The following is a 17,471-nucleotide window of genomic DNA, read 5'->3' as shown; positions in this document are numbered from 1 at the left end:
ATCAAGTTTTTAAACATATATATATATATTATTTGGACAGCCCCGATTGTAATTATTTCCTTTTAATACAAAGAACAGCAACTCATTCGTTGACCAATAAAAACATAATTATGGCAATTTTCAAGGAAATATTTGCAATAGACACGTTTAAGAAAGACGTATCCAAGCTGTTAATAACACAGAACCTCTAATGTTTCAGGAAAAAAAGCTTTTAAAAAATTGCATCATATAAATAACAATTATTTCTTTGTTAGAATTGTTCCTCTTAATTTATATTGGACGTTTCAAAAACCGAATGTAATCAGTTGGGTTGAAATAAATGGACTATAATGGACATAGCACTAGGAAATGTAATGAACCTGCTCATGGGTATCCTTTAGTTCTACCAGATAAAGTAAAAGCTCAGCTTCAAAAATAACTCTTAGTGCTGTCAATGATTTTACGTGCTCCTTTATTCTAATAGAGTAAGGATTTTCAGATTTTCAACCATCCGAGCTAATTCCGTCTACTAAAATAACAGAGCATATTTCTACAATGTATGAGGAGTTTTTTCGAATCCGTGCCAGTTATTTGATTACTCACTCATTTCTATGGAAGGAATCGACACCGTTTCTGAATCTGTACAAGCTTGCTTCATCCGCTGCAACTTCTTTTAATGCTGGTCGAGATTGTATTTCGATTCCATATATCGCAATCATTTACGCTGATGTGACAATAATGGTCTATTTTTTTCCGTGGAGATGACCATTGGATTTTTTGCGACATATTTGTCGATGGCCGATTCCAAAATACTATTGGAAAGAATTAAAAAGGTCCACTCTATTACACACCCTGAGTAGTCACCTTGATGACTTGGGCTAAGTTTTACCTCGAATTGCAAAACGTAAAATTCTTCCCGTTTGTTTGCATCTCGAAAAAAAAATATGTATAAGACAGCGATTAAAACATTTTCAATTCCCCTAATTTCAATTTTCCTAATTTCAAAATGAACTTCTCAAGTGTGTTGACAGAGATTATCAGGATTTTCCAACCCTATTTTGAACATTCTGTTTAAACTGATTAAATAATTATTGTCTTAAAATAAATGACAAGCTACAATGATACACGAAAAAACAAATTCTGCTAAAATTATCGTACTGTATGGTAATGCATTCCTGTTAAAAGAAATCATTGTTCTGGTTAATAAAACCAAAATATATAGTATTTAAACCCTTCATTAGGCGATTTTTTCTACAGTTAACAGAAAATTCTGGTTTTCAAAATTATAATTTTTATTAATACAAATCTAGTAAAAAATAAAAGACTGAAAAGTAAAATCAATTGAATAAATTGCTTTTATTACAAGCTCTAAGGCATCATAATTAAACTACTTAATTTTACATAGTTTACGAAATTTCATTACATATTATAAAACCATATTTTACGGTTAACTTTATCAAACTTTTACAAACTTTTATTATACTTTTTTTCTCAGAGTACTTTAAAGGTTTTATAAAATAATTTTAACTTACAAATATACTGGTTATTACTTTTAAGGTGAAAAGCGATTTGATTTTTACTTTGCATAGTTCATAATAATGCACAAGAGTTCTTTAAAATTTTCAATTTAAAATATCTTTACATATCTAAGAACAACACTTTAAAAATATGTGAGAAAGCTAAAACATAAATTTTTTGTGTCTCAGAAAAAAATTTATTCTTTTCTATACGCGTATTGAATTTAAGATAAATCGTGCTTTTTATCTCTTGTAAAAAAAGGAAATAATGAAAAATTTATTAATGAAAAGAATTAAAAACTATTCCTTTTATAACATTTAATGGCATTCTTTAACGGAAAAGTTTTTTGTTATTATTTTACAATAAGGCATTCCGAAAGTTTTGGGACATTTAAACGGTGTTGTCGCATCATTAACAGCAGTTAGAGAATTCCATTGTTGCTAGCATTCTGTGCTTCGGAATTGTAATTAGTGAACTCAGAAAACAACGCTTGAGACAATGAAAAAGAGGGAGGAAAGATTTATTGTTTGCTTTAAATAAACTAGCTTTAAATTATTTGTGACAGAATTCAGAATAAATATTAATAAATTATAAAAACTATTTTAAAAAAACTGATTGTTTTAGTTTAATTTGTTTGCAAAAGAATGTTATATAGAAAGATTCGAAACATAAAAAGGGATATAAATTTAAAACTAATAGAAGTTTATCTCATAATGAATTGACTATATATATTTACTATATATATATATATTTTTTATAATTTCCAAAATTCATGAAATANAAATATTTGATCTATCCGATTTGATATTAATTAATTCGTTGATGTTATTCGATATTTAAATTTCTGCTGAGGATAGATTCGGTGAAACATCAGTGAAACATTCGGAATACTGATTAAATACATACTGTGCAGTGGCACTTGATCTTGATCTTAAGAAAACATTTATGTAGAGCATATTGGGCAAATGTATACCGGTGGATATGTCAACTACCACCAATTTCGGTCATTATATATAAAAACATACATATAAATCATTCGATAATGTATAAGCACTTATTAAATTAATATTATATCTATATTTTTCTATTATATCTATATAAACTTTGATTATTAATAATCTAATTTAGTTAATAAATGGATTATTTCATTTGTTTTGAAATGAATGAAATTTGTTGGTAGGAATAGTTATAAGTTTTTAAATAAATCATAACTTAATAAATAAATCTTTTGAGATGTAAACAAATTGCACAAATTAAACAAATTTACGCCTTGCCAGTGGACATCTAAAATTTCTTACTTTTTCTCAGGGTATAAAATCTTACCCTGTTTGCCCGAAATGCCACCAACATCAGACTTCAGTCGAGCATATTTTAGGCTGCTTAGGACTTCTTACTTAGGGAAATTTACACTTGTCCTCTCCTTGTTTCCGACTTTTTACTCGTCAACGGTTTTATGGACCTGGTCTGACACCGCCAGACCTTCGGAGATAAGTAACAACAACAACAAATTAAAAAAATGATGCATGAACTTTTAGTTGAAAAATTCTGCATGAATGAAGTTCTCTAAACAAATAAATTTTAACTTTCAGATGTCCTTAGAGGATTAATATCTATAGTTTAAATCAAGTTTTTAAACTGAGATTCAGTTTTTGTAAAGTTTATACACCCAAATCAGTTTATACAAAATAATATTCGATACGTATGAAGACATGCAGATATGCAATTTTAGAATAAGAAAAAAAGTCTTTTTTAAAATCTTTCTAGCTTGTAAAATATACAGTTATACATTTTCACCATCTTTCCATCTTTAAGTTTTAAAATTAAATATGTTGCTAGACATTTTTAAGCGATAGTGAAAATGTTTTCAATAAATTAAAAAAAATGTAAAAAGAAACATCTTTGAAAAAACGTGCGTTTTAACAGAAATATAGAATAAATTCATATAGAGTAAGTCCAGGATCGTTGGCCATAGTTTTTTCGAATCGAAATAAAAGTAATAATAACAGAGATATAAGAAAGGATTATGCATAGTTTTAAACTCTCATACAGGTACTCAACACATTTTCGGGAAAAAATAATTAAATATTGAGAGCAAAATATGAAAAAAAAATTGCTTGGAATTAAACTAACAAGTGGCCATAATATTGAGGTGAGATGGACATCTAATACAGTAAAGGAACGTGAAGTTAAATTATGGAAAATAGCACATTTCACACAATTAACCATAAAAAATTTACTATGAACTGAAAGGAATGAATTTTATTTTGGAAAATAAGTAAAATGAATCTAAAAAATCTAATGTTCACTGATCCAAAAAGAAAAAAAAAGAAGGAAAAAAACGGAGCACCCTGAAAAACTTTTGATCTAATGATCGGATTTTAAGACTCTATCTTGATAGATCGAGGGGCTGTCTTCAAGTGCACTAATTTTAATAAAGGCAGTCGATGCTCTTTGTTACGAAATCAGACATCAAAACGCACTTTAAACATAGCTTCTTTTGACGAATTCGAACTTGTGAACCTCAAAATACCGCAATCTGGGTATAGCCGCAATCTGGTATATATGAACCCAATAATTTGGTCAGGAAAGCGCTATAAAGTTTGGACCCCTTAATGTTAGCTTTACTTTTTGCATATTTCGCTATATCTCAAACAATTTTTGGAGCGAACTGAAAATTTTTTACACACTTTTATAAAATTCATTTATCCAACGATAATTTCATACAAAAAATAAATTTTAGTAAACATTTATTATTTTTTTAGTATTTTATTTAATAATGGTCGAAAAAATCTTGAACTGTAAGATGAACGAATTTTTGGGTGATTTTAAAGAATATAATTTGACATGGCAAAATGTAAAATTTTAGCAAAATTGGTCGAATAGTTCCTGAGAAATCGAATTTTAAATTTCGGACTATTTTGAAACTCAGTTTGTCAAGGACTATACAACCGATTTTGGTCAAATTTTTTATTTTGCCGAGCAAAACTATTTTCCTTCAAGTGCTCAGGTCCTCAAAAACTTAAAATAAGTAGTTTCAATATGGCAAAAAAAGCTAAGAGTTTCTTTTTAATAGCTTTCTTTTTAAAATTACAAAACCAAACCAAATGAAAACCATTAACGAAATTCTGATTCTGTAGAATCGGATAATATGTAGGGTTTTATTGAGTCGGTTATAGGGCTCTGAAGGATAATAAGTTAGATATGTAGAATCGGAATGTAATGTTCGTGCGGTCCTCAAAAACTTAAAACAAGTAGTTTCAATATTGTATAAAAAAGATACGAATTTCCTTTGATTAGCTTTCTTTTTAAAATTATAAGACCAAACCAAACGAAAACCATTAACCAACCCCCAAATAATATCTCATATCTAATATCTATATGTTTAAAGATCCCCACATCTTCCCCACAGCCTGGTGGGGAAGACTAATTTACTAAAATGCACATTATTTTCTTACTTATTCTTATTTTCTTTCTACCTATTTCTTTTTAAAAATTATTCAAGGATGATGTGATCACTGATATGTCAAAACGTATTAATGAAAAATGGCCATCTTTCCCCGATTTTATGCTGCCATCTCTCCTAAAGTTGATAATGAGATGAACAACCGATTTTTTGCGTCGCACTACTATATTATTCCGCAGCGTTTTATTTAGAAAAAATAATGGACTACATATGTGTTTTAAATGTCCAGTTGCATAACCTACGCATACCAAGTTGCTTGAAAAAATGCATAACCTACGCTTTGGAAAAAAATAAAATATTTAATTCACGAAAAATATTAGACCTCTAAATATAAACGCTACATCTTTACATACTTTTTGCAGTCACAAAAAAACTATTCTTAGTCTAAATTAATGAACAAGTTAAACTGCTTCCTGCAAAACTGCATCTGCTGCAATGTATTAAAAAATATTGCAGATATTCGCAGCTATCTCATCTCTCTTCAATTTCAATTTTGTTTAAACTTACCATACTCAATACTAAGTAAATTTTAATTTTTAAATCAAGCAACAAACTTTTAAAAAGATTGAAAATTATTTTGCAAACTATAAGATTGTAAAGAGTAACGAAGATTCTTAAAGCGAGAAGTAAAAGAATTGCGAGTAACGGAAATTATTATTCGAATAAATTTATAAGTTAATTTTAAAAAAATATGATAACATTAAAAATGCATTTTTAAGAGATATTTTGTTATTAAAATAAAACTATTTTACTCTACGAAGCTTGAAACGAGTAAATAATATTATAATCTCGGTGCTCATGCCCCATAATGCAATTTTATCGTAAAAATATTTTTAAAAAAATTGATGCATATTTTAAATTAAAATTACATCGACGTCGAACGAACGAGAGCTGAATAAATTAATACAATATTTTTCCTTTTTTGTTATTGATTCTAAAATTCCTATTTAATCCTCTTTCTCGAAACTCTATCTTTTATTATTTAGAGAGTTCGACTGACAAAATTTAAATTCTTCTGGATAAAGTAGAAATAATACCTTAAGTTTTTTTTCTTCTTCGCTCTTTGCCAAATAGTTTTCCCTTTAATCTAATATTTTCCCAACTTCTCACGGGAAATCAGGGATAATGCGTAAAGACTTACGAAAACTTCTAGGCTTAAAGCTAAAGGAGTTATACGCTTTTCCATCGAGTTCGTAGAATTTAAAATTCCCCTGGACCTAATTTATGTGTTGCATAGACGTTAATGGTGTTGATCATTTTCGCCAAACAATATTCTCTTGGCTTAGGTTTCGTAATTGGCCAAAAGCAGGAATGCATCCGACTTATAAAAAGAAGCCTAACGCTACAGTAGATTTTATTCTTTTAAAATCAAGTCAGCATTAGCTCTTATTATGAGCTTGAATGACCATTTTAGATATAATATTTTATTCGGTCATTTGCTGTTGGCGACATTTTTAAATATAAAATCTCAAGCAAATTTTCCACATTTTTATACCGCAAAATTTGTTTTTAAAAAAGTATTACTTTCTATGATATAATGATAATAGCAAAAGCTTCATTTATTTTAGAAAGCTATTTTAAAATTAATTACTTTTTTTGGATTAAATTCGTATATCAACACATACATTTATAATCCTATGTCAACACATGCATTTTTAATTAATGAACACATTTTAAATTTTTATTAAAAACTTTTAATTATTCGGATAGCTTGTTTTGAATCACAATAATTCTTTTAAGATTTTGTCCTTTTAATTAAAAATCAAGTCTTGCTTCAATATTCTTTCTCTAAGTATCATGGCAGTGTCAATTGAATCATTTAAGCATTTTTATTTACAGTTTTTCAAAGTTAGGCCTTTGTTTATATTTTTAATAAGTCAGTTAAGCATTTTGTTAACAACTCACGAACTGTGCATACACTAAACTTTTAAATTCATCATTTGAATTTGAAGTGTAGCTTTCATAGCATAGCGTATGTAAGTCTTCAGATGCTAAAAAATAATTGTGTTTGCTTAATAAATATTAAAATTTTAGTTAATAAGTTAATTATATTTAAAAGATAAGTTAAGAGGGGTTGTTATAATAATTTGAACGTATAAATTATTTATTTTAAATGAAATATAAGCTAATTTGGTAAACTTATCAACTAATAAATTAATAGTAATTTTTTGTAAAAGCTGTTAAAAAAATTTTTTAAAGTAGGTAGATTTATTTTAATCTGAAATTACAATCCTAACTAAATTTTAATATTATGTAACAATCAATGAATGTTATTTTATAATTAGAAAATAAGCTTTATTTTAATTATCTAGAAAACTGTTACAAAAGCAAACTACTATATTCGAAGTCAATTTTTAATATTTATTTAATAGAAGAAAAATATTGTTTTAAATATTAATTTAATTTTTTTATTTCTTAGGGTATTCGATTACTGACTTCAGCGTGCCAGAGGAATAAATAGAATTTTGGAAATATGCATTTTACAGTTACTAAAAAAGCAAATAAATTTCGTAAATAATCACAATTTTGAACAAATAAAATAAACAATGAACTTGAAATGTTTAAAGAAATTAATTTTGTCCAAATTTTTCACCATAGAAATCGATCGAGTTTGATAAATAAAATTTCAAATGCGGTAAACAAATTGTAAGTAAATTAAGTTCTTTACAAAATCAATCCGAATTAGTCAATAAATACCCATCCGAACAAGTAATGTGCCATTTATTAACTCACATTATCAGCTCAGGGAGCTTAATATTGATATATCTACTGCAGAGTGTTCATACTTTTCCCTTGTAACCATTTATTTTTATAAGAATAGCATAGGTTAATTAAAAGAAGTCAAATTAAAGTCTAACTGAAGATGAATATTTAATAAACGTATTTATTTATGATATAATAATTAATCATTATAAATGATGATAACTAATGATGAATAACTAATGATGATAATTATAAATGAAGAAGAATTATTTTAATAATTCATCAATATAAATAAGATTCATAATTATAAATAATGAATAAAAATAATTTAAAGGGGCAATGATAAAGCCTTTTCCACCATAAAAAGCTTGTTTTTTTTGCAACGTAACAATCAAATGAGTTATTATGCAATTGATTTAATACAAAAGTGTAAAACAATTTTCCAACCAGAAGAAGTTTTAAGTCACAAATAATAAAAACGATCCCTCGTCTCCCTCGTTTTATTATTTTTTAAAAACTTTTTTGGAGTTCCTTTTAGCTAGCAGATAGCAAAATGTGGTGCCAGCAAAGGCTGGTAGATACGATTCCGCATCCAGCTTGCACCGTCCACAGTGCTGAAGTGAAATATCCTCAGTGGTAGACGGATCATGAGTTAGAGTCCATTTGCCGTCAGGCTAACCGTGGGAGATTCTCGTGGTCCAAATGTGGGTTTGTTCCACCCAAAAAGTCCTCCACGAAGCAAATTTCTGCCAATATTCGCGGAGTTGAACATTAGTAGGCGTAAATCCAAAAATTGGATCGGCGCTGAAAATTGTTCAACGACGCTGATAAAAAAAAAAAAAATCATTGATTCATTAACGTTTGGCAGCACAATACGCACATGTTACTTAGGTTGAATATTATCCACAATTCTCGAAGAAGTAACAAAATAAAATAATAAAAGAAAGAACAACACAAATTGAATTCACTAAACTGTCCAACCTTTAAAATTTAATTTCTTTCCTTTTTCAGCCTAGTTAATTTTTATTTCTCTATCTGAAACTAAATAAACCAAATCCTAGCTTTTAGTAACAATTTTAAAATAACGGAACAATTATAATTTCTTGAAATAAATTACTCCTTTAAAAAACATTCTAGAAAGTAAAAGTGCTGACAATGCCTTTGCCTCATTTAGAAGAAAATATATGACTAAATTATGCAAAGAACAATTTACTTTAAGTATTTTTTAGAAGAAATTATAAAGACAGATTCAAATTTTATTAATTTATCAGCAAAAGTGGTTTCTCGAATGTTACAAATTTGCTTGAATCAAACGTTGATTAAAAGCTTAGCTCCAATCAAAAAGTTAAAACTTTCATTTATATTTTTGTTACTTGATTTGCAAGAGTGAACATTAATATATGATCGTTAATTAAAGCAAATGATTCGTTTATTTCACAACGAAAAGAGTAGCAAAAAAAAAATGTTTTATAATCATTTATTTAAAAACGAAGTGTAAAATGAATTCTAAAATTCCAATTTAAAATGGAATTAAATTAAGCTACAAACTAATGCAAACATGTTCGAATGTAATTCCTGGAAAGATCGTTTTTAACCCCCCTTACAACAATCAATAAAGGCTACAGATTAATCACGCGGATCCTTTTTCATCTTAACATTGGCAGAAGGTTGTAGGGGGTGTTTCTTGGACGAATGTAATCGATGTCAACTTATTCTTAAAAAATCGTTTTCGTATCAGGTGCAAGTAACGTTATTTCCTGGAGAACTATTTTTTAACATTTTTTTCTTTTCGGATACTGCTGAAGTCATATATTTTTCGATTTTTTTTTCTTTCCATTTTTTTATTCTCCGTGTAAGACAACCAAAGGGTAAGAGTAAATTTATTCGATCGCAGTTTTTTGGGATAATTCTAATGAACCGAATAATTTTTGAACTGAATGATTTTGATGAATGATTCTAATGAACTGAATGATTTTGATAATTCTTATTCATCTTTCCTTTCTTAAAAGTCAGTAATTTTTACGAAAACAAAGAACATTTTCTTGACAAAATATACAATTTCTGTAGTTTTATGCAAGAACATTTTTTCAATAACGAAATGTACGATTACCTGTATCCGATAAATAGTAATCTGTTCTTAAGAAAATGAACCTAAGGTATACAGATTATGTGACTCAATAAGAAGAGACATGACTCATAAGAAGAGGTAAGAAGAAAATAAACCTAAGGTATACAGATTATGTGACTCAATAAGAAGAGGCATGACCCATAAGAAGAGGTAAGAAGAAAATGAGCCTAAGGTATACAGATTATTTGACTCAATAAGAAAAGACATGACTCATAAGAAGAGGTAAGAAGAAAATAAACCTAAGGTATACAGATTATGTGACTCAATAAGAAAAGACATGACCCATAAGAAGGGGTAAGAAGAAAATGAACCTAAGATATACCGATTATGTGACTCAATAAGAAGAGACATGACTCATAAGAAGAGGTATGACTCAATGAGAAGAAGTTTTACTCTTTTATAAGACTAAGAAATTCAACTAGAATACGTTTTTTTTTTTCCTCAACTCAAGTTTGAGCTTACAAAGTAAAGATCTTGAGAGGCACAATGAGAAAATATCTATAACAATAGAAAAATAATTTAATAAGCTGAAAAATAACTTGATCTACAACGATAGAAAAATAGCTAAGAAATAATTTACTGAAAATGTGCCTAGAATTCCAATAACTTTTCTACAAATTGCAAATTCGAAAAAGACAGAAGATAGCAAATAAAAATAGCTCTTTCAGTATACCCAATATCAGCTTCAGAGTTGCATTTTAAGGGAGAACAGATCGACTCGCATGGTATTTTTTCTTACAATTTGAACAGTTTAATTTTTGTATAAATTATCGAATGTTATTATTTTTTTTTATTCCGCAATATTCCCCGTGCATTTTCTTATAATCCATCTTAATTTAACGTTTTGAAGTGTCACAGATTTTTTCCACAGTCAAAAAAATTGTAACGTAAAAAAATCGAAAAAAAGTCGCCAAACACTTAAAATTAAAATAATTTTTAGTAAATTGGAATTTTGGAGAAAAAAAAACCCTCATGTAAAGTTCATAAATAAAAATGGCCCTTTCTGCACGCCATATTTCAACTCCTTACTATAGCATTCCTACTGGCAGTTTGCATGGTTTTTTACTGAGTTTAGCAGTTAATAATCTTGAACTATTTAAGGCACTTACGTTCTTTTTTATGTAGAGAGATATTATGCAACCATCTAGCATTTATTTCTGTTTTAATATGGTTTCTAAACGGAGTAGTCCCGCAGTGGACTAATCGTGAAGACACGGTTCCTAGTAGAACACCGAAGTCACGCATCACTGGTTGCGGTCAGTAAGCGGGTGGGTGACCATTTTGATCAGCCTGCGTAGGTACCGAGGGTGCACGGTATCGGTCCTCGTTAAACTACCGTAAAGTGCTCGACTTAGCTCGCAGGTCATCTGGCTACCAAATCATGGGAGCCATCCCCTCCGCAGAGGATCAAAAATGCGGTGGCACGCCTTCGGATCCTCAGGGATGTTTCCCGCACCGTCGCCAATAGTCCACTGTGCAGCTCTAGTGCGACGTAAATAAAGTACCTACCTATCTGAAATTATTTATTAACTGAATATTAATACACATCTCAAACAAAACTAATTAAAAAGTAAGCAAAGTGCATCGTATAAGATTGTATAGTAATTCTAGGGGGATGTTCGAGCGAGTAAAGGGTAGAGATCACTACACAGCAAAAAATTCCAAACAAATTACTGTATATAAAGTAAAGGCATTTTTGGTGTAAAATGCCGGTAAAATCCATTTTACCTTAAATCCGTAAAATCCATTTTACCATAAAATATTATAGGGCAATTTTTAAAATAATATTTATTTAATTAGAATTATTCAGTGATTTTACGTTGATTATTACTGCAAAAATTACGGTATATCAGATTTTTTGTTCATTAACATGTTCCGGTAAAAATTTATTTTACTGTAAAAAGTACCGGCGCATAGAGTGCTGATGCTTTTTACCGTAATTTTCATATTACTGTCTAGCATATATTTGCATTTAAAACCAAAAATTGACTCCCATAAATTTATTTTAAAGCTGTCTATGTTTTTTTTTAAATGTTTTTTTTTATTCAAATGGCATAAAAATAACCTAATAAAAAACAAAAGGTATCTCAATGAAATGTTTTTGAAGTTTAAACTTTAACAATGATTAATTTTTTCTACACTTCGATCGAAAATTACTAGTTTTGAATGAATTCAATTAAACTCCCCTTTTTAAAAAATGTTGACTTAGCAATTTCTTTTACGAAAGTCTCCGATTTCTATAAGAAAATTAAAAAAGATCCTTTTTATAAAAAAAAAAAAATCTTTCCTTTTTTTTAAATGTAAAGTTTATTCAGTCTCTGTTATTGAAGTACTGTTTACTCCATTCTTTTTCACCCAAAAAGTTCCGGTATTTTCTTTTTATGCAAATAAAAGTATTTCATTATATCCTCTCACAAAGAACTTTAATATCATTTCTGGGAGGAATTCGCAAGAACACCGAATTTTTTTTTTCTTACGAGAACTTTTGCTTTACAGAAACCTGACAACTCATTTTGTAAAAAGAAGCCAAATCCAAACTGCAGATGTAATCTGCTGTATTTCTTATTGTAAAGATACAAGAAAGAAAAAAAAGGAGGTAATAAGGCGAAGTGCTACCCCTGTTTTGTTTCAGTTTCTTCTTAAAATTGAGTTAAATCTCTTTTTTACTCTTTTGATACTACATGAGATTTGTTTCTCTTTGGAGATTTTACACAATTTATTTTCGACTCGTATTACCTTTTTCGAAGTATTTACATCGAGTTTTAAACTTGGTAAAAGAAAGAAAAAAATTGAACAAAACCTTAGGGTATACATTCCTTGAGGTATTTTATTTCACTTGAATATGAGATAACAATAAAAGAGAATCAGTTCAAAAATTATCGTTCTTGAAGCAGTAGTCACTTTCCTAGAAAATACTAGATGAATTAATAACTAGCGTTAGAGTTCAAATCATTAACGATGATGTATTTTGATTTCTGATAAAATGTTAATCAAGTATTAATATGTCAAGTTTTAATATTAATACATCAAGTATTAATATTAATATGTATCAAGTATTAATATGTTTTAATTTTGAGATGTCTCCATATAGTGTATGTTGAATAAAATTAATTTAAAAAACCAACAGTAATTACCAATTGCACATAATACCACAAATAAAAGAGTTTGATTTTAAAACTTCTACTCCTACTCCTATTAAAATTTTCATTCTAAAATTACGGTATAATAACCGGCAACAGTCTATTCAGCCAATTAACCGTAAAGTTTACCATAAAGAGCATTTTTTATCGTTACGGTTTTGAAACCACTTACAACTAGTATGGTTTAAAAATTATGATTACGAAACTGCACGATTTTTAACTGTTTACTACTAGTGTGGTTTCAAAACCGTAAAAATAAATTTAACTAGGTATAGGAGGTAGGTTGTGATTGAGCTGTGTTTTATCAAATGAAGCGAGGTATGTGATTTAATTAGTTTATTTTCTTGTACCAGCTATCGTAAGAGACGGGAAATACCAGACTTTTGTGTTAAGCAACTTAATGGTGCTGCTGACATCTTTGCGTGAATGACAGTACAGTATTCAAATAGTCCAGGGCCACAAACTGGAGAATACAGAACATTGGAAACTCTCCATGCGTTGAAGGGAATGGTGGAAATATTGTGGTATCAATGCTGGTACACAAACCCCCGTTCCATCGGTCATGAGATTGACAGGTTAGCCTTTTCAGCTCCAAAATGTACTCAGCTGCAAGGAACTAAGAGACTTCAGTAAGTGGGCTTATTTCGTACGATAAAATTCTGGTTGTGTAACCGTATTAGGTGAAAACGGTTAGTAAAACGTTTTTTTCCCCCAAAGTTAACAGTTTGACTAACATCTTTTTTATGGTTATTTGTCTGTTTTGGTTGAATATGTAAAAATAACAATTGAATAAATTGTTATTTAACCAATTTTCCGAGAAATTTTTTAGAGTGTATAGTTTTCAAAATAATTGTTCGATACACCTTTTCTCTGCTGTTTCATGCAAGCTCACAATGCAGATAATGTTACAATCATGTTTACATAGATATCTGATTATAATTATATGCATAAAATGAAACTAAAAAAGTGAATAAATAAATAAAATACTTCCACTTTTGTTATATAAGTTTATGCATACGTATCGCATAATTATATTTTAGCAAACGCGTATGGAAAGCTCATTTTGATAAATATGTGTTCATCAACACTGTAAGAAATTCCGGATCGAATTACGGTAAAAAGTACCGGTACTTTTTTATTGCAAAATCTGTTTTTACCGGAACATGAAATCTGCTGTACTATAATTTTTCCAGTAATAATTACCATAATTTAACTGACTCGATTCAATAAATATCAAAATTACGGTGTCATATTTTACGGTAAAAATGGATTTTATGGTGAAATAAATTTTACGGATGATGCGCAGAAAGTGCAGGTACTCTCGAAAAAAAACATTACTACAATTTTGGCAAAGATTTTCAAACATTGCACATAATTCATGCAATGTAAAAAATTCCGGATCAAATTACGGTAAGAAGTACCGGCCCTCAGACAGATATTTTTCACAGAAAAATCCACTTTTATCGGAACATGTTACGAAACAAAAAAAATTTATCTCCGGAAATTTTACTGTAAGATCACTTTAAATTTAATTAAATAAATGTTACTGTAAAAATTACGGTAAAATTTTTTTTAAGGATGAGAGGCGCATAAAGTACCGCTAATTTATACTGCAATTTGATCCGGTATTTTTTTTCAGTGTACAGTTATAAATTTAAAGTTGTACATTGTACAAACCCCATTACTTATATCATGACATTTGTACAGTGTACATCCTCCTTTCCTTTTAGACATTTTATTTATTTGTTATTATATTTTCATTACAATTCGTCGTAAATTAATTCTTTGCTACATGATTTATAAATAGAAAATCTCCGAAAAACATTTATTTCCAAAAAACGAACACATCTTTTTAAATACTCATTTATAATTATTTATTGAACAAAACTAAATCTAATTGAAATATTTCGAAATTAAACATTTTACTCGTCGTAATTCATTTCTTTTCGTGATTTGTCTCGTAAAAGGAGGGAGACGACGAATGGAGACAAATTATCGAAACATAAATAAAAATATTACATTTCAATATTTGCAATTAAAAATGAATTTTACTCGTATTAAAAAGAAATGCTTCACGTGACTTTCAATTGAGTTTATGGAAGAAATGATTTTTAAAAAAAGCAAAAGTAAATCTGTTTTCTTAATATTAGTTTTCACTTTTTATTTGCAGTTAAGCCGAAGATATATGCCAATTAGTATAAGTTTTCAAACGAAATCTCGAGAAAATGAACAAAAGGAAAAAGAAGCATTTTAATTAAAAAGATTTTAATGACGTTTTTCGAAAATATCCAATTAAGGAGTTTCCTCGCTATAAAAAGTGAAAAGAGTAATTAGTAGCTAAAATGAAAGGATCGGACATTTTTTTCTGAACCAATTCTTCGTTTATCAAAATTTCGTTCGAAAAATAATAAGTTTCTTTCATTTTCTTTTGAAACGAAATGAACGGAACTTCGTCTGGATTTGAAGGTAAAGCAGGGAAACTTAATTAAAAATGTCACACAAGTACTCTCTCTTCGGCCATCTTGAATTCATTGGATGGTATTTCTACTTTGCTCGGTGAATAGCGAGTCTAAATCGCTGTTTTCAGATAACTTTTTATCGAATTAACTTTTAACTAGAGCAGCGATTACCAATTTTTTTTTCAGTTCTGGAACCATAAATAATCAACCACTTTTCAACGGAACTCCGACTTTATGAAAAAAGTTTATTAAGATAATTGTGAACGTTATAACCTATAGAAGACTATTTTCAAAATATTTAATAAGAAGAATGTGGATTTTTTCACTGTCTTGTCATTAACAATCTTAAATTAGGTTTTGTGTCTAAAAGTTAAATTTCAGTTTTTGCACTATGTCTAGTCTAGTTATGAATTTATTGATGGTGTACATACATAAACTGAAAATAAATAAAATAAGTCGAAGTATGGTTTACTGCAAAATTTAAGCTTAAAAGAACTTTTTTAACGATGAAAATGGTTATTTTTAAAACATATTTCTTTATTAAAGAATTATTATTATTTTATTAATTATTATTTCATTAATTATTATTTTATTGATTATTATTTTATTAATTATTATTTTATTAATTATTATTTTATTAATTATTATTTTTTAAAATTATTTTATTATCATTATTAATTTATTTTATTTCCAATGCCCACCTGTGTTAACATTTCATGGATTCAGGCATTCACAGTGCAGATTTGTTGGCCACTGTTTTAGGAGCACCATATTAGGTAGGCCAACGTTGCTCCCACAGTAAGGACAGAGAGTACAGAGAATGAAGCAACATCCATGCCTTGCCCGGGATTCGAATCCAGATTATTAAAGAATTTAGTTATTTTGATAGGAAATACTAATGAAATATTTTATATATACTAGTTTTTTTCATAATTTGTTCATTATATTGTTATTTGAAATATTATAATTTCTTTTAGGAAACTCCATTTCTGTTTCATTGACATTTTGCTTGAAATAATTTCTCAAAGGCAACCAAAAGATTAAATAAGTTATGAATTATAAGTTGCATTCGAATATAATTGGAGACTCCAAAACTCCTCACTGGTTATAAAGAGTAGTAACTCGCGGAACCCCTGTAACTTTTCCTCAAAACCCTATGTAAGAACCTCAGAACTAGAGCTTTGGAGTTGGTAGTTGAAAATTAATATTGAGCTTGACTCCGACTTTGCTAGCTTTTTTGGATGGTAACCTCTTCATGTACTGTTAAAATACATTAACCGAAATATATTACATATATACGATATTTTAAAATGATTATAATATTTTTAGACAAAGAAAGCGGAAATAAATGTTTGTTAAAAAAACATAATGAGTGTGTAAGAAAGTAAGACGATACTATTTCCATTTTATTTTGAAATTTTTGTATTGCATACTGTACCCTTTTCCATATACTATACAGTAAAGAATTTATACATATAAAAATACAAATGACTATACAATAAGCTACAAAGAGACATACGCATTTTATTTCATGAAATGAAATAAAACGCACATGGTGTTTCATTTATTTCATGAATGTATACAATACTTTTAGAACTTTTATTCATTAACTCCAAAGCAAATTATGTGTTTATTTTTAATTTAAAATGATTCACGTAATATATTATGCTTTACATTTTACAAAGAATTATTTCAGTAACTTCATCATTATCTCATAACTGATTCTTTTATAAATTGCTTTGACGATAATCAATATTGTTCAGAATATCCCTAGCGACAATTTTACCTTCGCTCCAGTTGGGCTCAATATGAGTCCTATAAGAACGTGAACAGAGGCACCAATATCGGGATATCTAGATGTTTTAATATTGATCCTGGAATACACTATATAGGTTCTATATTAGCTGATTAATAAATATGAAATATCGGTTGAATCTGACAAGTCTGTATAAGGCCGATATTGGTTGTAAAGTGGCTGTAAAATATCGGGTGATACTGATAATTCTATGCCGGGCCGATATAGGTTGTAAAGTAGCTGTAAAAATCTGACAATTCTATATCGTGTTAATGTAGAAAAAATA

The 17,471-nt window shown here is 28.6% G+C and overlaps 1 protein-coding gene across 2 annotated transcripts in view; it reads right to left on the bottom strand.

Moving 5' to 3' along the window:
- Positions 1-17,471, bottom strand: part of LOC107449631 (astakine) — a 103,230-nt gene that overhangs the window by 21,941 nt on the left and 63,818 nt on the right. The window lies entirely within an intron of this gene.

This window comes from Parasteatoda tepidariorum, chromosome 2, assembly GCF_043381705.1.
Source record: "Parasteatoda tepidariorum isolate YZ-2023 chromosome 2, CAS_Ptep_4.0, whole genome shotgun sequence".
Classification (NCBI taxonomy): Eukaryota; Metazoa; Arthropoda; class Arachnida; order Araneae; family Theridiidae; genus Parasteatoda; species Parasteatoda tepidariorum.
The sequence above is the reverse complement of the archived record's forward strand: the minus strand, read 5'-3'. Positions and strand labels throughout refer to the sequence as shown.